This window comes from Bubalus kerabau, chromosome 15, assembly GCF_029407905.1.
Source record: "Bubalus kerabau isolate K-KA32 ecotype Philippines breed swamp buffalo chromosome 15, PCC_UOA_SB_1v2, whole genome shotgun sequence".
NCBI lineage: Eukaryota > Metazoa > Chordata > Mammalia > Artiodactyla > Bovidae > Bubalus > Bubalus kerabau.
The window spans coordinates 35960660-35985864 of NC_073638.1; the positions used below are offsets into that span (position 1 = coordinate 35960660).

The window sequence follows — 25205 nt, forward strand, 5'->3', positions numbered from 1 at the left end:
TCATAACTTTTCTTCCAAGGAGCAAACATGTTTTAATTTCATTACTGAAGTCACCATCTGTAGTGATTTTGGAGCCCCCCAAAATAAAGTCTGTCACTGTTTCCATTGTTTCCCCATCTATTTGCCATTAAGTGATGGGACCGGATGCCATGGTCTTAGTTTTCTGAATGTTGACTTTTTAAGCAACTTTTTCACTCTCCTCTTTCACTTTCATTCATCAAGAGGCTCGTTATTTCTTCTTCACTTTCTGCCATAAGGGTGGTGTCTTCTGCATATCTGAGGTTATTGATATTTCTCCCAGCAATCTTGATTCCAGCTTGTGTTTCATCCAGCCCAGCTTTTCTCATGATCCAAATAAGTTAAATAAGCATGGTGACAATATACAGCCTTGACATACTCCTTTATTGATTTGGAACCAGTCTGTTGTTCCATGTCCAGTTCTAACTGTTGCTTCTTTACCTGCATACAGATTTCTCAGGAGGGAGGTCAGGTGGTCTGGTGTTCTCATCTTTTGAAGAATTTTCCACATTTTGTTTTGATTCACACAGTCAAAGGCTTTGGCATAGTCAATAAAGCAGAAGTAGATGTTTTTTCTGGAACTCTCTTGCTTTTTCGATGATCTTGAGGGTGTCGGCAATTTGATCTCTGGTTCCTCTGCCTTTCCTAAAACCAGCTCAAACATCTGGAAGTTCACGGTTCACATATTGCTGAAGCCTGGCTTGGAGAATTTGAGCATTACTTTGCTAGTGTGTGAGATGAGCAAAATTGTGCAGTAATTTGAACATTTATTGGCATTGCCCTTCTTTGGGATTGCAATGAAAACTGACCTTTTTCCAGTCCTATGGCCACTGCTGAGTTTTCCAAATTTGCTGGCATATTAAATGCAGCACTTTCATAGCATCATCTTTTATGATTTGGAATAGCTCAATAGGAATTCCATCACCTCCTCTAGCTTTGTTCATTGTGATGCTTCCTGAGGCCCACTTGACTTCACATTCTAGGATGTCTGGCTCTAGGTGAGTGATCACAGCATCGTGATTATCTGCGTCATGAAGATCTTTTTTGTATAGTTCTTCTGTGTGTTTTTGCCACCCCTTCTTAATCTCTTCTGTTTCTGTTAGGTCCATACCATTTCTGTCCTTAATTGTGCCCATCTTTGTATGAAATGTTCCCTTTGTATCTCTAATTTCTCGAAGAGATCTGGTCTTTCCCATTCTATTGTTTTCTTCTATTTCTTTGCAGTATATTTATTTGTAAATTGAGATGTAATTGACATATTTAGCATTGTATTAGTTTTAGTTGATAGTGTCATTTTGTTTATTTACAAAATTTGTGTTTGTATTGTCAAGTGCAATCTTTATCCATGATCAATATTTCCTGAATGCATGAATGAACTAGCAGAGGAATGGAATAATCCATGGTGATTGGGTGTTCTGAAGATTCATTTTACTAAAAAATTGTGATTTTCCAGAACAGATGGTATTTCCATCTCTATCTTCTTACTTTTTTGCTGTTCCTCAGGACCAAAGTGGCCACTGGAAAAAAACTCTGGAAATGTTTTTTCAGCTTAAGCTAGTCTATTAATAGTTCTTAAATAAGTAGCTTACTTCAAATTGTGTACTAATTCTTGTGAGTTAATTCTTAATCCTTTGCTCATCATAAAATGTTGCTTATTTCTAAATTCTCTACAGAAGAAAGTATGCTTTAAAGTCTATTTCTAAATTTTATTGGAGTATAGTTAATTTTCTTTCTTTTTTTTTTTTGTTAATTTTCAACATTGTGTTAGTTTCAGTTGCACAGCAAAGTGATTCAGTTCTGTATATACGTTTGTTCATTCTTCCTTAGATTCTTCTCTCATGTAGGTTGTCCCAGGATATTGAGGTGAATTTCCTGCACTATACAGTGTGTCCTTGTTGGTTATCTATCTTACATATAGTAGTGTGTGTTTGTTCAGTCCAGGCTCCTGAGTTACCCTCCTCCCTAGGAATCCCCTTTGGTAACCCTAAATTTGTTCTCAAATCTGTAAGTCTGTTTCTGTTTTGCAAATAAGTTCATTTCGTATTTTTAAAAATTAGATTTCACATATGAATTATCTCATATGGTATTTGTCTTTCTCTGACTTACTTCACTTAGTATTTATTTTTATAAATGAACTTGGTAATTTTTGAAGTTTATACTTTTTAACTTGTTTGCTACAAGATTCATGGTATAAATCAGTTGATAATGAAATTCATAGTTGCTTTTAAAATATGCAGCAAGACTAGATTGATATGACAAATGAGATTTATTGATTTCATATTGACTCATGTTAAAGTATTGTTGTTTGTTCACTAAGTTGTACCTGACTCTTTTGTGACCCCATGGACTGTGGCCTGCCTGGCTCCTCTGTCCATGGAATTTCCCAGGCAAGAATTCTGGAGTGGGTTGCCATTTCCTTTTCCAAGGGACCTTCCCAACCCCAGAGATTCAACCTACATCTCCTGCATTGGCAGGCAGGTTCTTTACCACTGAGCTACCAGGGAAAGTCCATGTTAAAATGTTATTTGTTTAAATCTCTGCAATCTGACTTACTCTAAATTTAAAATATTTCCAGAGTTCATAATCTTAACTACTAAAGAGTCCAGTGATTCAAAAAGCGAGACATGTCAGTCACAATATTTTATGGATGCATTTTATTTTGAGAAACGCTGGGCTGGATGAAGCACAAGCTGGAATCAAGATTGCTGGGAGAAATATCAATAACCTCAGATAAGCAGATGACACCACCCTTATGGCAGAAAGTGAAGAAGAACTAAAGAGCCTCTTGATGAAAGTGAAAGAAGAGAGTGAAAAAGTTGGCTTAAAGCTCAACATTCAGAAAACTAAGATAATGGCATCCAGTCCCATCATTTCATGGCAAATATATGGGGAAACGGTGGAAACACTGGCTGACTTTATTTTTGGGGGCTCCAAAATCACTGCATATGATGATTGCAGCCATGAAATTAAAAGATGCTTACTTCTAGGAAGGAAAGTTATATCCAACCTAGATAGCATATTCAAAAGCAGAGACATTACTTTGCCAACAAAGGTCCATCTAGTCAAGACTATGGTTTTTCCAGTAGTCATGTATGGTTGTAAGAGTTGGACTGTAAAGAAAGCTGAGCGCAGAATTGATGTTTTTGAACTGTGGTGTTGGAGAAGACTCTTGAGAGTCCCTGGGACTGAAAGGAGATCCAACAAGTCCATCCTAAAGGAAATCAGTCCTGGGTGTTCTTTGGAAGCATTGATGTTAAAACTGAAGCTCCAATATTTTGGCCACCTGATGCGAAGAACTGACTCATTTGAAAAGACCCTGATGCTGGGAAAGATTGAAGGCAGGAGGAGAAGGGGATGACAGAGGATGATATGGTTAGATGGCATCACCGACTCAATGGACATGAGTTTGGGTAAACTCCAGGAGTTGGTGATGGACAGGGAGGCATGGTGTGCTGCAATTCATGGGGCTGCAAAAAGTCGGATACGACTGAGCAACTGAACTGATACTGAACTGATTTATTTTGCCCTTCATTGTTTCAAGGCAAATGAAGAAATGGGATGTATTGTGGATGTTGCATAATTCCAATTTATACTTTTTTAGGATAGTTGCTAGAAACACAGGTGAGATCATTTTAAAAATATGTGAGTGCTTAAGATTCCTTTTGGGTTCTTCCAAAGTTTAGGCTTTTAGATAAATAGCATTGTGCTGGAGATTTATTTTTTGGATAACTTAATAGTTATAATTTATAATTCAGGGTTGGATAAAATGTCAGAATAGCTTATATCAGAACCAGCATTCTTTCCTGGCTTTGACTAGTACACAGCGTGTATCCACACAAGGTTGTCCCTATGTGGGTTTAGGTGGTGTCCCACCTAAAACTGTTCTCTTGAATCCTGAAACATCAGAAAGCCATGAGGAGGGAAAGGGTGTAATACCAAAAATAATTGATAGAGCTACCTTCCTCTGGGCAGACTGTCCTGTACTTCGTGCGTCCATAGAAATAATGAGTTGTTGGAAACTGATGAAACTGGATTGGGGAAGCCTGAGTCATCACTTCCTACTAGAGGAGGAGGTCTGGTGAGGAAACCTAATCGATGTCTTACTCATGGATATTAAAGCTAACTAAATGCCCAGGACTTTATTACTTATCAATCCTGACTAGAAAATTGAATAAAGTATATGCATCACTTAGGCAAAACCATATTATAGGAGCTGGGGAAGGGCTGAATTGTATATTTATTTCATATCTCAACTTAATTCCAGATCCCAGTACCTAATCTATCATGATTGAGGGTGGGAGGAGAATGGGGCAATAGAGGATGAGATGGTTGGACGCCATCATCGACTCAATGGACATGAGTCTGAGCAAACTCAGGGAGATAGTGAAGGACAGGGAAGCCTGGCATGCTGCAATCCATGGGATTGTGAAGAGTCAGACATGACTGAGTGACTGAAGAACAACAGCAACAACAACAATAATCTATTATGGCCATTTGTGGTATAAATGCAATGTTGGAAGTAGTAGTTCCTATAAATGATGTTGAACGAGATCCATTTTTTTTCTTTACTTTTTTTCTAAATGAATTTTATTTAAACCTAGTTAGCTAACTAGATTTAAATCTAGGTTAGTTAACTAATCTAGATGTTTACTGGCTGAATTTAAAATATGTGGATTGAATCAAACCAATTCCCAGAGTCTAGGAACGTTTCTATCCTAAATTAGGAACCCAAGTTCCATTATTATTTTCAGTTGAACACTACTCATAGCCATCCTCACATTTTGGAAAGAATACAGCTTTTGCAACAAAGTTTCTTTGTTTTCGTTGAACCAAAAATGTGCTGTATTTAGACCAAACAATAAAAATAAACTACCAAACTACCTTCTAATGCATGGGGGTTCTGGAGAGAGGAAACCATAGATATTTAGAGGCATAAAGTGAGTCATTGTGCTAGTTAAAACTTTTTACAAGGCTAGCTCTGTGTGTTTGAGTTGCATCTGTTACCTCTTCAGCCAGAACTAAAGTGTGTACAAGGAAAAGAATTTTGCATTGAATTGTGGCTCATACAGAATGCCTTGTATATAGCCTAAGCATCTAAATGGATTCCACATCTTAGGTAGAACTAAAACTGCATCTTTTCTTATTTATTCTACCTACAAGTTATGTTCTGTTGGACATACCCAAGTTATCTTCTGTGAAGCTAATTCATTTTCACTTGCAGACCTAAATTAATCATGTTTTTCAAATGTAACTTGTAAGCCTGTGTTGCCTTAAATTTTTTCTTGCTTTTGTTTTTACTTATTCATATTTTTAAACACCTACTTTATTACTGACAATATTTTAAAAGGGGCAATGGAGATATTGTATTCTTCAGAGACGAACAATGAAATAATTGTTTCTTTTGGTATTATCTTGGAAAAAATTGTTAGAGTAGACAACTGCCTGAGTTAAAAATAGTATAATTTGTAGCCAGAATGTATTCTTTAATAAAGCATGTAAATACAATTTACTAATCCTTTTTCATTTCGTTTTCTTTCTAAACTTTCAGGTCACTTTCATGAATTCAAAAGCAATTTACCAGTGATTTCTGGGTGCTGGGGCTGATTTTTTTGTGCATATTTGTAAGTATTGGTTCATTTATTATTCTTATTACTCTTCTCGTTGTGTAATGAAACAGTTACAGTGTTTTTAAAGTATTATTAGTTTTTTAAAAAGTGTTTTCTTAAAAGGAGTATAGAAGAATATCAAGTGGGAACAACAAAAAAAATTCTCAATTTGTTGTGATTTTCAGTGAAATAACACAATGGCAGGGCCAACTAAAATAGACTGAAAGAATAAGCATCTTACTATTTGAAGATGGGGCTCAGTTGTAGGAATGGATTAACTTAAAGGGGCTAGTCTATATACACATGAATAATTTACCCTGAAAATTATTTACCTTGAAAAGTGCTACGAGCCTGCACTCATTGAAAAGATGTGAGATGATACAGAATTCAAAGAGCTGTCAGTACATGAGGAGATTATGTACTAAGGAACCAAAGACTCATTTAGTGAATGTATAATGTATATCAGAATCGAAGTATTCCTCCTACCTTCTTCACCATTGTCAAAATGCTATTATATTTTAAATGGTATTTTGAAGAAGGAAGATACTGTTTCTCAGGAAAGAAGGTCAATTTCAAGAAAAAAATTGAATGAACTTTGGTCAATGAAAATACTTTATATTGTTATATATTTATTAATATAAATGTAGTTTAGAGTATGTGGCAGATATTAAAAATGTCCGTATGTATATAAAATCATATTTAAGTAATTTGAGTTTCAGATGTATTTATGTGTGTGTGTGTGTGCTCAGTTGCTTCAGTCATGTCTGACTTTTTGCTAAACCATGGATGGTAGCCCACCAGCTTCCTCTGTTCATGGGATTTTACAGGCAAGCATACTGGAGTAGATTGTCATTTTCTCCTCCAGGGATTTATATGTGTACATTGTTGCAAACCATTGGTATCTAAGGTGTTTTTTTTACATTTGGAAACAACAAAGACAGAGGAAACTTCTCTGTACCCCTATAAAGGAGCTTTAGGCAGTACACTTCCAGGAAAGTATTTGGAAAAAAAGTAATATTATAAATTAGAGTTTAAGTGATTCAGTATTTAAGGTGGAGAGCAGTAAAAATTCCTTTGAAATCAGTTTTACCTTTCTTCCAGTAGCAGCATTGATTTGGGGCAGGTATTTTGAACCATCTTAAAAACTAAGTGTGAATATTTAATATAGTTTAATAAATTTTGTATATTTTTAATGCCTTAAGAATAAATAAGATGCTGTTCTTATGAGACTATAAATTCACATTTTATTATTTGTAGACTTAATTCTCATGTAAAACACAAAATATTAAACTCCATGGTTCATTTGGATTAAATATAAGCTTTCAATTTCTGCAAGGTATCATAGTGAGGATTAGGAGGAGAAGAAAATGGAGAAATGTAAAGTATCTTTGAAGGGCTCTTGAGAAAAAGGATGATTCCAAGGAGCTGAGCTTATCCTATTAGAAATCTGAGTGGAGGGAAATAATTTTGAACTTTGTCAAAATAAATTTGACAAATCCCATCATTGTTGCTTTATCCTTTCTTTTACCTCCTTTCTCCCTTTTCTCATATCATTCAGTCATTTCTTGTAGTAAGTTTTTAGGATGATTAATTTTTTAGAGCTGCAAACATAAGATAATTACCAGGATTTCAACCAAGATGGCTTTAATTAAAATAGAGTTTACATTTCTCATCACCTCAAGGCTGTATTTCCTGACTTTTTTGCTTCTCCTCTCCTACAATCCCCCAACCAGATATACATAGACTAGCTTTGAACAGAGGTGATCCAATTAGCTGAGATTTTTTTCTTGTGATCTAACAAAGAGAGAGGGCTTTCCTGGTGGCTCAGTGGTAAAGAATTCACCTGCCAACGCAGGAGAATTGGGTTTGATCCCTGGGTTGGGAAGATCCCCTGGATAAGGAAATGGCAACCCACTCTAGTATTCTTGCCTGGAAAATCCTATGGACAGAGAAGCCTGGGTGGGCTATAGTTCACAGGTTGCAAAAGAGATGAAAAGACTTAGTGACTAGATAACAACAAAGGAGAGAGGCTAAAAATAGAAAGGGCACTGTGGGTATAGTTTTCATATGGTTATTTCTGGAGTTCAACTTAAAAAAAAAAAAAAACTCAAAAGACTTTTAGTCAGATTAGTCAGATTTTGTCTAATAATTTAAGTAAAAGTCATAGTAATCACATATGCCTAAAGTAATTGTTTTCCAGACTTGAGAATTTCTATACAATAATTTAGGCTATGGAGTTTGTCATTTCTTTGGTCACTGGTCTCAAGCTTTGTTATGGGCCATCTCCCTTCCAACTGTGGAACCTTCTTATTAAAGAAATGTAGCAGGATACCATGACTAAGATAAGTCAAATAAAATTAACATGGCATCCAGAATGCTTGCATTTTCTTTTAATTATTGCAGAAACTGTCTGCCACTTACACTGAATGTTGAGGCAGCTAAACATTTATTTAGTTTACCCTAAAAACAAGCAAATGGGATCAGTGACAGTGGCTTCGTTTAGGAACTTTAATTTCCATATTTTGGAACTGCTTATTTGTTACATGATCTAAGACAGAAAGTTATACCTCATGGCCATGGAAGGTTTCTTAATAAGGTGTGCAGAAGCTGGTCTGTGAGATAAGAAAGGTGGGATATTGTTTTGCACATCCATAATGAATAGACCACACCAAAGGTGTGTGAGAACCGATTAGAATCTTACCCACGTATATCTACTACCTAGGTTAGAGCAGGAAAACACTGTGAAGGAAAATTGTTATCTTTTCAGAAACTGAAAGCATTTTATTCTAGTTTTTTTTTTTTTTCTTTCTTAAAAATAAAGCCACCTTTTTCCTTTCCCCAAAATAGGCATTGTATAAGAAGACCTTGTTTTGCATGTTAATGATTGGTGAAAAACATCAACAACAACAAAACAGAGATAGAACTGCTTTTTCAGATTCCCACGTCTTTTTAGAAATTTGCTAGCAAATTCCCTTTTTATAAAATTTGTCTCTGTTCATGGTTTCTAATAGCAAGATCCAAAATTATTTTATTGTCTAGTATAAAAGATGATTATTGCTTAGCTCCATGCTTCAGTTAATAATAACAACAATGTCTTAATCTGGTATAACACTTGCTTTTGCAGACATTTAATTGGCTAAATTTCATAAAACTCTGAGGTGAGTAGGAATTATCCTTATTTTTGCAAAGTAGCAGGACTCAAACTGAGGGATTTAGTATAAATTTAGTGCTTTTTCCATAACACCAATCTATCCTCTTTCAGAGAGTATTGTAGGTCTCTTTCTCTTGTTGTTTGATCACTACCTCAGTCTCTACTTGGTTGCTGTACAAATATTTTTGAAAAGTTTAAGCAGAGCAAGTCAGGGAGGAGATTGTGGAGAGCCATCTACCACTTTATTTCCTCATGTTCCTGGATCATTTGCTCCTCCCTGGCATTTTCCTGTCCCCTTATTTCCAAACTCCACATGCTATGTTTCAGCTGAAATTTTTTGAATTGCATAGATTTTTAGGAAACAAACAAAAAGAATCATGAAATCATCTTTTTGTGGTATTTTAAAATGGAGAGAAATTTGTTTCAAACTGAGCATAGCCCAGACCAAAGCTCCTTCAGTGAGAACATCTGTGATTTTAAGGACAAGTAGGTCTAAATGCATTATCTTTAAAAATATTATTCCAGGCTAATCTTGACATAGAGCAGGTAAATAAAAAAGATGAGCTGTGAAAATCCACAAATAGGGCTTGAATGCCATTTTCCATGACAACGGGAGCTGCCCCATGAAAGCATTAATGCCAGGAATGTAAGGAATTTAAAATTGTGCCTTCTCAGTTTCACAGTTGTGTGCTCATGTTAATTAGAGATATACTGACATTTGGAGTATCTACATTAATACATACAGCTACTATACATTTGTGAACTGTGGCCAGAAATCTACTTTAATTGAAAGCAGTTTGCTAATTTGAATGTGTATATCCATTACATTTTAAGCTTTTAAATTTTATATACTGGTGCCCTTAGATAACTTGCTCTTTCTATTCTCTCCACTTTCTGTTTCTAATTTATACCTGAAAGGACAGCCTGGTCTATTTTTAATCTCCTAGTGGTGTTTTCGAGCAATATTGATGGAATTTTGAGAAAAAATGGTTTTTAAATAGTGTCCTTATATTTGCTGTACTTTGAATCTCTTTTCACTCTCTGACTCTCTAAATTGTTGGTTTTTCTTGCAAACTTTTAAGGTGGCCTGCCACCGAAATAAGGTAGGATTTAGGTTTATGGAATTTGCTTCACTGGCTATATTTAAGTACTAAAGAACTACTCTTCATGGTCATACTATGGTTTTAGCCAGAAGAGCCCAGTTTTAGAGACGTTGATGAGATGAACAGTGAAGAGGCATTCTGATTTTTCTAGTACAGCTGAGTTTCATCCTTCCTCTTGATGTCAAGCCGTGTATCTTAATTTTTGATTTGCAAACATGTTCACAATAGCTTGATGACTTCTTGAATCATCTTTAGCCCTAGAGTTTTAGTTTGTCTATCTTAAAGGAAAACTTTGCATCTGTTTTTTTGAAAGTTTGTGTTTCTTAACAACCTGCCTGTCAGGATTTTTAACCCAATTGTTTTGTCCTTTTTGTCTAATGAAACTCCACACTTACTTTTTGGACGAATCCCTGTGTACTTATTACACAAGACCACTTAGAAAGAAACTTCCTTTTTGTATCACCAGAATAAACTGCTCTAAAAATTTGTAATACTCTGGACTTATTTCATTAAACCATTTTACTGGCACCATTAAACTACTAAGACCTGGGACCATTAAAGCTTACTCAGTACTATTATTATTATTGTGGCCTATTTTACCCTTTATTAATTTTTTTACTGTACTAAGTTCCTCTGCTCTTTATTTTTCCACGTTACTTACTACATATTGTGCCATCACAGCACATTTGGTAATTTCGAGTTAATTGCTCAATTATCAGTGATAGTCATGAAGCACTGGAAACATGTGCAGTGGAGGATTTTAAAAATTTCAAAATAAGTTGGTGTGTCATAATCTTAAATGTGAAACATGCCAATATCTGCAGTCATAAAAATACACTGCCTGAGCTAGGCATTTCAGGGAAGGCAAAAACCTACTCTTAAAATCAGGGCTTTTGTCTGGCACTGAAGTGTTTCATCTTTGCTAATTTCAAACAACGTATCTAAATTTGATCTTGGTTTCCTTTTCAACTCTAAAAACTTGGTTGTGATAATAAGGGAAAAGGGAAGTAAAATTGTATTGATTCTGTTTGAATGTTTTAGTGGAACCTCACAATCACGATATTCGCTGTCAAGTGGAATTTGGGGTGAGGTGGATCCATACTGGATGTCAGTCAAGGAAGCTGACTTACTAAAGAAGCAGAGTGGTCTCTTTATAATGTTTCTGCACTCATTAAGGCAATCCTCTAATCAGAGGACAGTGTTTCAGTGAAGATAATATGTCGATGATTTATTTACATTGAAAGACCTCATGAGAACAATGACACTTCGGGGACTTTTTCTGTGTCTTACACAGTAATATTCTCAGATGCCTTCAAGATAATTTTACATTATGGCAAAATAATTATTGTAACTCTTTTGGCAACTAGGCAAACTATCATTAAATTTTGCATTAGTATTCAGTTTAGGGTTTGCTCTAAACTAATATAGTGCCAACAGCTCTTTTTTAGATGCTATTATGGTTCTTTCACATTTTTATAGAACTGTAGTAAAGCTGAATTTACTGGCTACATTTGAAGGTGGAGTAGAACTGCACAAGAGTCAACATTAAAGTGATTCAGTGCCCATTGGAGAAAAATTCTTCTTAACTTGAGATTGGAAACAATGTGGGGCTTGAGGGCAGTTTGCTAAGAACAGCTAATAAATTTGAATATTCCTCCCAAAAGCTGCTTTCTGAACTTGTTTATAACCAAGAAGATAGGCTTTATCATCTTCCAGTATTCTTGCATACACTTTGTTAATATTTAAAGGAATTAAGTACATATGGAGAAGGGGAAATAAAGCCATAATTTGAACTGAGTGGTGGTCTCAAATACAGGGAAGCAAGGGAGTGTCCATAAATGTACTAATTATGCACAGATTCCTACTAGCTATTATTCTGTAATACAGTAATCTTTAAGGTGGGAAATATTGTCATGTTTATAATTCAGGAAAAAATAAAACCACCGATTTATTCAAGCATTTAGAAATATTTTAGCAACTACTCAGTTTGTAAAGATTGAATAATTAACAAAATCTAGAGCATTTTGTTGTACGTTTGTCTCTATATATAACTTTTAGCACATAGTTTTATCTGAAATACATATTTTATGTTATCATGGAGTATGGGTATAAATGCTTGTCATTTCACCAAATTTTTGCTAGTGCCAAAGATTAAAATGTGAGTGAAATATTTCCAGTAAAGATAAAAGCATTTTCTGCATTCTCTTTCTCCCTTCCTTCATCTCTCTTTTCCTTTTGCCCTGTTTTCCGCCTCTCTCTCTTCATATTTCTTACTGGAGTTTTTCAAAGATGCAAGGCAATTATTATGTAAAAAGGTTAATTTCCTAAGCATTATCTCCCATCAATGACTGGCAAAAAAGACATCCTTAATGTTTAATGTTAATCAAAAAGTCTATCCACATGATAAAATTCTTGTTTGTATTATTATTTGCTTAGCAAGTACTTTCAAGAGGAAAAAAGATGATCACTAACATAAGGATTTAAAAATTGATTTGTTATGGAGAGTTTATGTGGGTGGAGTTTTCTTTGAATACAGACTTACTGGAGTTAGTTCTTTCTCTTTCTTTTCAACTCACACAGTTTTATATAAGCTTAAGTGAATTAATTCATTAATAAAAGCAGATTTTCTATTTTTATTTCACCTTTGGGCTCTTTTATACCTTTGGAAAGCACAAATACAACAAAACGGTATGTTGGACACTTAATTATTTTTACCTTTTTGACCCACCTATAGTAGATAATTAAGCATTAGCATCAATGGACTCCAAGTCTGTACCCCTATAACTGACTACATTAGTCAGACTGTAGATTATTTTTTTCTTAAAGCTATGACAGCTGGTAACAAGCCTATGACTTGGTTTCAGTTATTACCACTTGTGTTCTGAGTTTCACTGACCGTAGTATAGAAGAAATACAGATGTTGTTCTCTTGTGAATGTAATTTTTCTTCCAATTATTACATATATATGGCATCATCAATTATAATGGGTTAAGGTGAGATTGTTGCACATAATTTGATACCTGATATAGCAAGTATCAAGTGCACACTCATTGAATGGTTGACAACTTTAGGAGATTCTGGGCTTTGACCCTAGGAGTGGCAGTGTATGGAAGCCGCTGTTGATTTTGTAACTAATTACAAGAATTTTTTCTTGGATTTGCAGTCAACAGAATAGATAGCTGCGAGGCAATATCTGGGGGAAGGCTGAGAAAGTAAAGCATGGAAAATGTGGGTATAAAGTAGAGAGCTGAGTTTCAAAAAACTTTGAGGGTCTGGACCTTTCTGAGGAGAAGATATGGTTGAACAAATGGGAGAAATACCCTTCCCTCCAATTTTACTGCAGTAATTGAGAAGAAGAGAAAAAAGGAGAGAAATTAGTGAAATAGGAAATGACTGAAATAGATTTTTATAAAATCATAAAATGGATTTGAGGACTGATTTTTCAAGATGCGGAAATATTTGTTTGGATCTGACAATAGTAATTTAAAAGGGGTTCTGTAGTTCCCTGCCCCCCGTAATTATTTCAGTTTTATTGATTTCAGTTCAGTGCATTCTAAGGACAACAGTAGGAATTTTAGGAAATAGCTACCTCCCTGGGGCGGGGGGAGGGGGGAAGGCGGAAACAATGAGAACAGTTTTGCTTTATCTGGGTAAAGATTACTATAGATATATATGAAAATAAACATTTATGTATCACACTTTGTATTTTACACGGGAGACCTTTAGAAAGGTTTCATGGTAACCATGACCAAGTAGCATCCCTATGTCTTCTAGGACAAAGAATCACATGAAGTAGGTTTCAATTATGGTATATAATGTTTTTAGTTTTGGACAGTGGCAAACTCTTTGAAATCACACTTCCATACATTGACTTTTAGTGTGATGCATCTTCCTTTCCTTTCTCCTTCTACGTCCCTTTCCTCTCTTCCTTTCTTTCCCTCCATCCTTTCTATCCTTTCTTTCAATTAGAGATAGTTTCTTTTCAATTAGTATGTATGCTACTTGCCCACCTGTAAAATAATACATAACATGTGTTCCTTAAGCTGTATGCAAGGTCACCTTTTTGACTGAGGACTAAAGAATCCTCAGTGGATTTCTTACATGAACTAAGAGCACTCTCATTTATTTTATACAATTAAAGAAACTGAGGAACTGTTGGAATTAGTTTTACTGTTGTGAAGTGATGATCATTCAAAAGAAATTATAATCTTTTATTGACTCAGCAGTTTACTAAACCTGAAGTGAAATTTGTCAGTTTTAAGGCATGTTGAGTGTTTGCTTACTAAGAACAAGATAAAGGAATATCACGGTCTAAAAGGAGAACTTATAAGTTTTCAGAAAGTCTTCCTGCAGCGAGATATTCTGTGCAATCGTGTACTTACAACCTGAAGGGAAGTCCTTAGTTGTGTTTTTCTGGCGAGTCTTTCACATAAGATGCATTTGTCTCAGTTCTTGATATGGGTTGTTTCTTGAGAATAGTTTGATTTAAGGTTAGAGGGGGTTAATTATCCCATGCAACCAAAAGGAAACATTTACAAATTATCTCAAGGATACTAAACAGGAGATGAAATCCAGATATTCCTGGAAGAAAGTTGTGGATCAACCAAAGTGATGATTATAGAGAGCACTGATAGAATAACACGCTGTGCATTAATTTGTAGTGTCTAGAGTGAACAGACTGACACTGTCCTGCAACAGCACCTACCAGTGCTCTAACATTTCCCAGTTTCTCTGTCAAGAGAGGAAGGGGAAGGAATCAAGTGTCTGTATTTGGCAGAGCTTCCCTGGTGGCTCAGAGGTTAAAGCGTCTGCCTGCAAAGTGGGGGATCTGGGTTCAATCCCTGGGTCGGGAAGATCCCTGGGAGAAGGAAATGGCAACCCACTCCAGTATTCTTGCCTGAAGAGTCCCATGGACAGAGAGGAGCCTGGTAGGCTACAGTCCACAGTGTCGATCCCCTGGAGAAGGAAATGGCAACCCACTCAAGTATTCTTGCCTGGTGAATCCCATGGACAGAGAGGAGCCTGGTAGGCCACAGTCCACGGGGTTGCAAGAGTCGAGCATGACTGAGCGACTTCACTTTCACTAAGTTAAAAACAGCTGTGTGTTGTTGAACACCTGTGTTTTCTAGGCATTGGGCAAGGCACTTCTACCTGTTATCTTTAATCCTTTTAACAAATCCCTCAAACCCCTGGTACTTTTCTCTAAATTCTGATGTATTTTTTACCTTCATAGTAGTTATCTTGTTTTTGTATGTTTATTTAATGTTTATAGTTTTCTTCACTAAACTATGAGCCCTGTCAGGGCAGATACCATGACTATTTTGTTCAAACCTGTACACTCATTTTCTAGCACGATGTGTGACACATACTAATTTCCTAGTAGATATTTGTTGAATAAATAAACAAATGAGTGACAACAACAAAAGATAAGGGAAAGATGGAAGGAATGAAAGGCAGAGCTGGGATTCAAACACAGTTCGTTTGATTTCAGATTACATCTCTTCCCACTCTAGAACATCAGCATGGTTTTACTTCATCTGGAATATTATTCTTGATTATATCCTTAACTGATAAAATTTTCCTAGGTTCTTAGAGCACTTCAAACCTGTTTACATCTTATTCTGAGACCTCTTACATCTTACCCTGAGACTGAATGCCATGAAAAAGGCTGTCCCATTTTTTTTATCATTCTGTTGGAATATCGAAACCATTCTATGCTAACAATTCTCTCCAGAAATATAGGTTTCATAGTCTAGATTTTTTGGTTTCTGTTCCTCCTACACAAAGAGAATGCACTTCTTTCTCTTCTGAGACTGATCCTTAATTTCGATCCTTGTGCTAGAGTAATTGTTACATGCCTTGCTGAGTTTTTTACTTGAGAAGACGTGTGTCACTCTTAATTAGAGATAGCTTGTGGGAGGAGTCAGGCCAACCCAAGGAGCTCCTATCCTGGCAGGTGCCAGGCACTGGGGCTTGGTTTGGTCATTCAGCAGTGACCTCTTTCCACTTAGTTCAGTTTTATTGCTTGAATTTTTTCTTTACAAATATCATTGTCAAGAAGTTTTTTTTGTTTAAACATTGGTATTTGCATGACACTATCAACTATTTCATTTCCTTTTATTCCTAGTGTCATCTTTTAAAAAGCCTTATTATGTCCTTCCATCTGTTTTCCAGGATGGGAGGAAATGTAAGAATGTAGAGAGTAAATGCAAGATTTACCTAATCTCTTTCCACCTCGTGTGAAAGGTGTCATTGTAGTTAGGCTTTCAGCGATGCTATGTAGCCTTGAAAGTATACATTTTTAAGGCTGTATAGATGTGGTTAGTTCCAACAGGAATTATGTATCTCCCAGGTATATTGAATGGTATTTAAATCTTGATGTCAACTTAAAGAGCCCTATATAAATTCCCAAGGAGGGTATAAGAAACAGATTTCTGTGATGTGAAGCTTCTTGGAAGCTCTGACCATCTGAGAATCTATCATTTGAAGCAGTCTGGCCTACTTACAAGTTAGTATCTTGTAGTTAAGTATCTTGTTAGTAAAGAGTGATCCGGAGAAGGCAATGGCACCCCACTCCAGTACTCCTGCCTGGAAAATCCCATGGATGGAGGAACCTGGAAGGCTGCAGTCCATGGGGTCGCTGAGGATCAGACACGACTGAGCGACTTCACTTTCACTTTTCACTTTCATGCATTGGAGAAGAAAATGGCAACCCACTCCAGTGTTCTTGCCTGGAGAATCCCAGGGATGGGGCATCCTGGTGGGCTGCCGTCTCTGGGGTCGCACAGAGTTGGACATGACTGAAGTGACTCAGCAGCAGCAAAGAGTGATCTGAGCCATTAGAGTCTTCACATTAGATGGTATAACAGTGGTCAATGTGATGTCCAAGTTGCCCTCTGAAAACTCTTTAAAGGAGATCAAACCAGTCAATCCTAAAAGAAATCAACCCTGAATATTCACTGGAAGGACTGATGCTGAAGCTGAAGCTCCAGTCCTTTGGACACCTGATGCGAAGAGCTGACTCATTGGAAAAGACCCTGTTGCTGGGAAAGACTAGGAGCAGGAGGAGAAGGGGGCAACAGAGGATGAGATGGTTGGATGGCATCACGGACTCAATGGACATGAGTTTGAGAAAACTCCAGGAGACAGTGAAGTACAGGAAGCCTGGTGTGTTGCAGTTCATGGGGTTGCAAAGAGTTAGACACAACTGAGCAATTGAACAGCAGCAAATCTGTTTTGCATTTATGGTAAATCCTTTTCTTGGTAGCAAATATTTTCTTCCAAGGAGAGTGTTTAGCTTCTGTTGGAAATTAATTCAACTCCATGAATATATACTGGGTACTGAGTGTATTCAAAACAGAACATTAGATGCTGCATTGGAAACAAATGCAAATGTATGGAGTTTCTGCTATCAAGAACCTTAGAATCTAGACATAATTATTGAACGTTCTTATTCTTTTTTGTGTCCCTGTGTCTAAATCGGTGTGTGGCTCAAAGGAATTAATAAATGTTAAGTAAGTTGCACTGATTATTGCAGAGGAGACAAACAGAGGAGATATGTTATTCTCTATGCCTTAATAAAAAAAAATTGTCCTTTAGGGAGTTTGAAAGAATTGAAGATAATCCCTTTAAGAAAAAGGACCTTAACATAGGAAGCAGACTTTCTGATAGTCTTTGAACATTGAATTGAATTTTATCAGTGGAGTAGGGGATGAAGAGACAGGTGCATCTTGTTAGTAAGAGAACTGGCACAAACATGGGTAGGGGATAGATGGAAGGAAACAGGGAAGTATGGGATAGGGAATAATGAGAAATCCAGTTTGACTGAGGTATAGGGTATGCATAAACTAGAAAATTTAGTGTGATTATATCATTGTGGCACATAATGGTAAGCTAAGGCATTTGGTAGATTTGAGAGAGCCATCAATCCAAATAGCTGAGAGGTATGGCAAGAGCTTTGCTTTTGAGAAGTTAGTTCAGCCAGCAGTTTGTAGAGTTGATTAAAGGGGGAAAGAAAAGACTTTAACTAGGGAAACACCTTGTAAGATAGTTTAGGCAGGAGGTAAGAGGTTTAAACAAGAGTAGGTATTTTGAGAACAGAATGTTAGAAATAGAAGAGACTTTGTTAATGTGGTGTTAGTAAGATGGCTGGGTTATATCTGATGGGGGGAGCATGAGGAAAAGAAAGGAGTAAAAATTACTCATTGCTTTTTCCTGTTCCCTGTTCTCAGCACTGAATTTTTGAAAAGGCAGAGGGAAAATATCATGCTAATGATCTCATGTCAGTGCTCAAATCCCTTGCATTTCATTGGTTAGATCCCCACTGAAAATTGAGGGTATTTTTTCTTCCCATGGAGGCCTGGAAGGAAGATGTGTTTTTAAATGAATGAGAATATACTTGAAATCACTTGGTAATTTAAAGGCATAGCCTAAACACAGAAGATGTTAATACTAGGGACTCAAGTGTACAGGCAGGGCCTTGTTGATTTCAGGGACATAAAGTAAAACTTGGCTACCATAAGTGAGAAGAGTGAAGTTACTGAGAATTATGGCATTCCTATCAGGTGGCTTTCACATACAGATGAATACATGACATCTGTGAGGAATAAAACAGGTCTGGTTACTTTTAAAACTCTCTCAGATAAAATGATGACTACAACTCCCTTGTTATATTGCTACATTCTGTCCTCCACAGAAGGTGTAGTCAAAGGAAATGCTATGCTTTGGGTATAGGTCCTTTCTACTTGTCTCTTTCAAGGGAAAAGGAAATAGTGCAGGAAAGTACATTCATGACTAAGAAAAGACACTGAAGTAAGATTTTTAAAATAAACTTTTTCAAGAAAATGGAATAAAATCAAGCTGATTTTGAAAAGGATTCTATCATTCTCATTGCGTTATCATTCAGACTAACACTAACATGCATTAATTCATTTATTCAGTCACTCAATAAGTATATGAATTCAGGATTCTTCTGGATATGAGGTGGAATTTAAAATGGTGAATGAAGAGTTAGTCATCAGGAATTTATAATCTATTATGGGAAGAGATGAAATATACATATACATATGTATATATATATATATATATATATATATATATATAAGGAAAAAAAGTAACTGTTACAAAACCTAGTAATTCCTCTCTAGGAAATGTTTTGCCCAGTGTTTCTCCTGGGAGACCTGCAGGAGTTGTTCTCCATTCAAATGTATTCAGTTGTATGTATTGTATGTACCTTAGCCTGCTGACATACCAAGCCCCTTGCCAGTTCGTCATCAAAGGGCCCTCTTTCATAACCTGTGTATGACTTAAGTTTCGGTCTCGCTTGTACCTATCAAGCTGTTCATTTTATGTATTGCCTAATAGAAACCTATTAGGTGAAACGCTTTTTGAATGAATTACAGACACACTATCTTACATTCTATCAATTGAGATATTTTGGGTTAAAAAATCTTAAAAATTTATGCATCCTATGGGAAAGTTAAAGTCTGTTACTTTTCCACATCTTAAGCTTTTTATATGTCTTTATATTTTAAAACTCCAAAACAACTTTTGAGTGCCTTCTGTGAACCAGAACTGTAGTAGATACTACATATTAGATTAAAAATATAGCGTGTGGAATTCCTGCCACCCCTGGATACTGCTGTGTACAAGCTGTGATCTTAGGCAAATCATGTAACCTCTTGGAACCTTAGCATGCTCATCTGTAAAGTGAGAATATTACCTACTGCATGTTGTTTTTTTTTTTTAACAGCTTTGAAAGTGAAGTTGCTCAGTCGTGTCCAACTTGAGATATAATTGGCATATAATAAACTTCATATATTTAGAGTATAATTTGATGTTTTGATATATGTATACACCAGTCAAGCCGTTTCCGCAGTCAAGATAATTTACATATACATAATCCTATGGTTTCTTAATGCCCCTTAAGAGTCCCTTACTCTACCCCTCCTTGATCTGTTTTCAGCCTCATCCCTAGGCAATCACTGGTCTGTTGCCATTATAGATTGCATTAAAATTTTTGTTTTATGTAATTGGAATCATACATTATACACAATTTTTTGGTCTAGTTTCTTTCATTCAGCATGATTATTTTGAGATTCACTCATGTGCATGTCAATAATTTATTTTTAAAATTGAGGATTAGTATTTCATTGTAAATAGATATGACAATTTGATTATCCATTTAGGTTCTTTCTAGTTTTTGGCTGTTACAAATGAAGCTGCTTTGAATATTTGTCTTTAGGTGGACATGTTTTTTCATTTCCTTTGTATAAATACCTAGGAATGGAATAATTAGGTTACATAGGTGCATGTTTAACTTTATAATAACTGCTGATTTTTCCAAAGTGGTTTACCATTTTACATTCCTACTAGCAACGTGTAAGAGTTCCAGCTGTCCCACATTCTTGACACTTTGTATGTTTAGTCTTCAATTTTAGCTATTCAAGTGGTCTGTAGTGGGTGATTCGCTGTGATTTTAATTTTTATTTCCCTAATGACTGATGATGTTGAGCTTTCTTCATGTGCCTTTCTGTCATCCATGTATCTACTTTGTTGAAGTGTCTTTTAAATCTTTTACCGTTCTTTTCTTTTTTTAAACTGGGGTTGTCTTTTTTTTATTGAGTTGTAATAGCTTTTTAATTTTTTCAAAAATATGAGTTATTTGTCAGATACATGTTTTGTGTATATTTTTTACTGGTGTCTGTGGCTTGCCTCTTAAGTGTCTTTTGAAGAGCCAGTGTTTTAAATATTGATAAAGTCCAATTATTGCTTCTCTTTTGTATTTCATACTTTCTGTGTCACATTTGAGAAATTTTTGCAAAACCCAAAGTTGCCAAGATTTTTTTTTCTAAGCATTTCATTAGAAGTTTTATAGTTTTAGATTTTAATTTAGGTCTATGATTTGTTTTATTTTTGTAATAGGGTGAGATGCGATTTCAGGTTTATATTTTTGCTTATGGCTATCCAAGTTTTCTAGTGCCATTGTCTGAAAAGATTTTCTTTTTCCCCATTAAATTGCCTTGGCACTTTTGTTGAAAATATGTTGACCATATATGTAGAGGTTTATTTCTGGAGTCTCTACTCTGTTCCATTGATTTATTTGTCTATTTTTCATGCTATTATCCTAATTACTTGATTACTGTAGCCTCATAGAATGAGATGGGAAGTGTTAGCTTCCATTCAGTTTTCTGGAAGAGTTTGTATACAATAGGTATTATTACTTTTTAAATACGTGAGAGACTTCACTAACGAAACCATATGGGCTTGGAGTTTTCTTTCTGGGAAGGTTTTTAACTACAAATTCAAGTTTTAAAAATAGGTATAGGGCTATTTAGGTTATCTGTCTCATCTAAGGTACGTACTTTATGAATATATGGTGATATTACCTCTCATTTATGATAGGAGAATGTAAATATAACAGCAAACATAATATCGCTTTCCTGTTTTCTATTTTGTTGATTTCTGTTTCTGGTCTTATTATTTCATTTTTTTCTTCGTACTTTAGGTTTCAGTTGCTCTTATTTTTCTAGTTTCTTAAGGTAAAAGCTGAGATCACTGATTTGAGACCCCCTTTTTCAATATGGGTTTTAGTGCTATAAAATTTATTTCTAAGTAATGCTTTAGCCGTGTTTCATAAATTTTAATATGTGGTATTTACATTTTTATTCAATTCAAAAGACTTTCTAGTTTCCCTTTTGATTTCTCCTTTGATTTCTGTGTCATTTAGAAGTGTTATTTTCTAATATTTTTATATTTTCCAGCTGTCTTTCTGTTGCTGAATTCCTAGTTTTTTTGTTGGTTGGCAAATTCTATTAATGTAAACTGGATAAAGCTGGTTGAAAGTGTTGCCCCAGTCTTCAATATCCTTACTGATTTTTTTGGCCTATGTGTTCTATCATTCATGCAGGGAGAGAGATTCTGAGAACTCTGATGAAATTTCTTCCTGACATTTTATTAGTTTTTCTTCCTTGTATTTTGAAGCTCTATTAGGTGGATACATTTTTAGAGTCATTATGGCCTCCTAATGAGTTTACCCCATTACCATTGTATAAGAATCCCTTTATCCATAGTAATATTCTTTGCTTTGAAATATGCTTTGTTTTATAGCCACGGCAGCTTTCTTTTTATTAGTGGTACCATGGGATGTATTTTCCATCCTTTAACTTTTATAGTCTTGTGTCTTCATTTTAAAAATGGATTTTGTATAGCCTGCATGAAGTTGAGTCTTGCTTTTTATCCAGTATGACAATCTCTCCCTTTTAATTTGGGTGTTTATTTACATTTAATGAGACTATGGACATGGTTGAGTTTAAATATAAGATATACCTTTGTTTCTTATTTGTACCACCTGTCATCATCACCTTTCCCCCTTTTCTTCTTTTTTTTAAAAAATTTATTAAAAATGTTAAATTTCATTTAAAATCCCTTATTGGCTTATTAATTCGATTTTTAATTGTATTTTAGTAGTTGCTTTAGTATTTATAAAATACAATTAAAATGGAATTAATAAGCCAATAAGGGGTTTTAAATGAAATTTAACATTTTTAATAAATTTTTTTAATAGCAATCCTATACAACTTATCTGGAGAAGGCAATGGCACCCCACTCCAGTACTCTTGCCTGGAAAATCCCATGGACGGAGGAGCCCGGTAGGCTGCAGAACATGGGGTCTCGAAGAGTCGGACACGACTGAGAGACTTCACTTTCACTTTTCCCTTTCATGCATTAGAGAAGGAAATGGCAGCCCACTCCAGTGTTCTTGCCTGGAGAATCCCAGGGACGGGGGAGCCTGGTGGGCCACCATCTATGGGGTCGCACAGAGTCAGACACTACTGAAGCGACTTAGCAGCAGCAGCAGCATACAACTTATCACAGTCTTACCTCAAGTAATATCTCACAGGACACACAGGATGAGAATCTTATAATAACATACTTCCAAATTTTTCTTCCCAGCCTCTGTGCAACTGTTACACTTGATCTTAGTCAAAAGGCTAAGAAAAGATGCCTCTGTGCAATCATTGTCTTACATATTACTTCTACATATGTTATAAATCTAAAGATAGTTATTTTTGTTTTGAATAGTCAATATTTTAAAGATATTAAAAAATAAAGTCTTTTGTATTTACCCAGATGTTTACCATGTTGTGTTCTTTTTTCTCTTTGTGTAGATTCAGATTTCTGTTTGTCAGTTACCTTCTGCTTGAAAGACCTCTTTAGTATTTCTTGTAGGATATGTCTGCTGGTGAGATGGTGATTTTTCATCACCTTTTATATTCATGAAAACTTTATTTTGCTAACTATAGACTATTAGATTAACTTTTTGTGGTTCAATAATTTTAAAATATTGATCCATTGTCTTTTAGCTTATATTGTTTTCAAAAAGCTGTGTGCTGTAATTTTTATTATGTTTCTTTGTGTATGGCGTGTCATTTCCTCTGGCTGCTTGTAAGATTTTCTCTTTGTCATCAATTGTAAGCAACATTATTGCTATGTGCCTTAGTGTAGTTTTCTTAATGTTTGTTGAGCTTGGATTTTCTGAGATTCTTGTATCTGTAGGTTTATTGTTTTTGTCACATCTGAAAATTTTTCAGCCATTATTACTTCAGAACTTTTTATTCACTCCTATTCTTTGTGGAATCCAATTACACATGTTTTAGGAGGCTTGAAGTTGTTCTTCAGTTTACTGATTCTGTTCACATTTTGTTTTTCACCTCCAGTTCAGTTTCATTTTAGATTGTTTCTGTAGATAAGTCTTGAAGTTCACTTTGTCTTTGTCCTTCAGTGTTGAGTCTGCTTTTAATTCTTCTCCCATGATTTTTCATCCCAGACATTGTATTTCTTTTATATCTAGAAGTTACAGTTGAGTCTTTATTACATATTCAAGATCTCTACTTAGTATGATTAGTATTTACTTTAGCTTCATGGACAGATAAGATGCAACTAATAACTATTTTAATACCTGCATACTAATTCTATCATCTGTGTCATTTCTGGATAAATTTCAAATGATTGCTTTTTCTCTTCATAATGAGTGGTATTTTTCTGCTTCTTTTCATACTGATGATATTTTATTGGATGCCAGAAATTGTGTAAATTTTGCCTTGTCAAGTCCTGAATCTTTCAGTATTTCTATAAATATTTTTGGATTTTTTTCCGGTATGTAGTTAATGTACTTGAAAACAGTTTGATCCTTTCAGTACTTGCTTATAATCACTGTCAGTTGGAACCAGCACCTTCTTTAGGTCAAAGTTTTACACTGCTGAGGCAATACTCGTATGAGTATTCTATCCAGTGTCCTGGCATTATGAAGTTTTACACTTTGATGATGGGAAATTGAATTATTCCTGGATTTGTGTGAGCTCTGGGGATTGATTATATATTTTTCTAACCTTGGTTGGTTTCCTCACACATGTGTGCTTATCAGTAATTGTGAGGGATTCTCTTCCAGACCTCTGGAAGTCTGTGTGCAGGTCTCTCTCCTCTGTTACTCTGCCTTATCAACCGTATCCACCTTGGCCTCGCTAGACTCCCAGCTTCATTTTCTGAGACCATTAGGCTCTGCCTCTGTATATTGCAGTTAGTAATTTCTTTCTTGAGGCAGTAAGCTTGGACAGCTGTAGGGAAGACCTCATTTGTTTTTCCTTTCTCGGGAATCACTGTTCTTCATTGCTTGATGTCTAGTTTCTGAAAACTGTTGTCTATGTATTTCATCCAATTTTTTTTTTCTAGTTGTTTAACCCAGAAGGATAAATCTAGTCCCTTTTAATCCATCTTTGTCAGGGACAGAAGTCTCCACATATGTGAATAAATATATGATATATATTAAACATTCAGTATATTGAGTGCTTCACACATAAAAAGTACTAATTGATCATTACTATTGTCATTTCTCCACCTGCATCCTGTTCAATAACAAAACTTAACTTTATATACCACCTTCTATATGAAGCCTTCCAGATGAATGTTACTCTTTATTTTTTGTACTTATATCACTTTAAATGTACTTTCATTATGACATGGATCTACATTACAAATTTTGGTTTACTTGTTTGTAGTTTGTCATAGATTATAAGTTCTTAGACAAATGAGGTCTATCTTATTTACCTATTCTTAAGTTTCCAGCATATAGTAAATGCTTATATTTTGTTGCATAAATGAATAATCGAGAATATCTTACATCTTCTAGGAAATATTTAAGAGTAGAATTCTTGATTAGGAAGGAAAGAGAAGGAAGGTTGATTAGAAAGATTTAGTGGTATGAGAACATTTGAGCAGAATGAAAGTGGACAGTTCCAGAGAGCAGCATGAAAGCAAAAGGTGGTTGGT

The 25205-nt window shown here is 35.4% G+C and overlaps 1 protein-coding gene across 37 annotated transcripts in view; it reads left to right on the top strand.

Moving 5' to 3' along the window:
- SOX6 (SRY-box transcription factor 6) overlaps positions 1–25205 on the top strand; it is a 711458-nt gene that overhangs the window by 141684 nt on the left and 544569 nt on the right. For all 37 annotated transcript variants that reach the window (XM_055548488.1, XM_055548501.1, XM_055548492.1 and 34 more), the window contains exon 2: positions 5567–5639. The gene's annotated coding sequence lies outside the window, so the exon portion shown is untranslated. The remainder of the gene's footprint in view (positions 1–5566; positions 5640–25205) is intronic.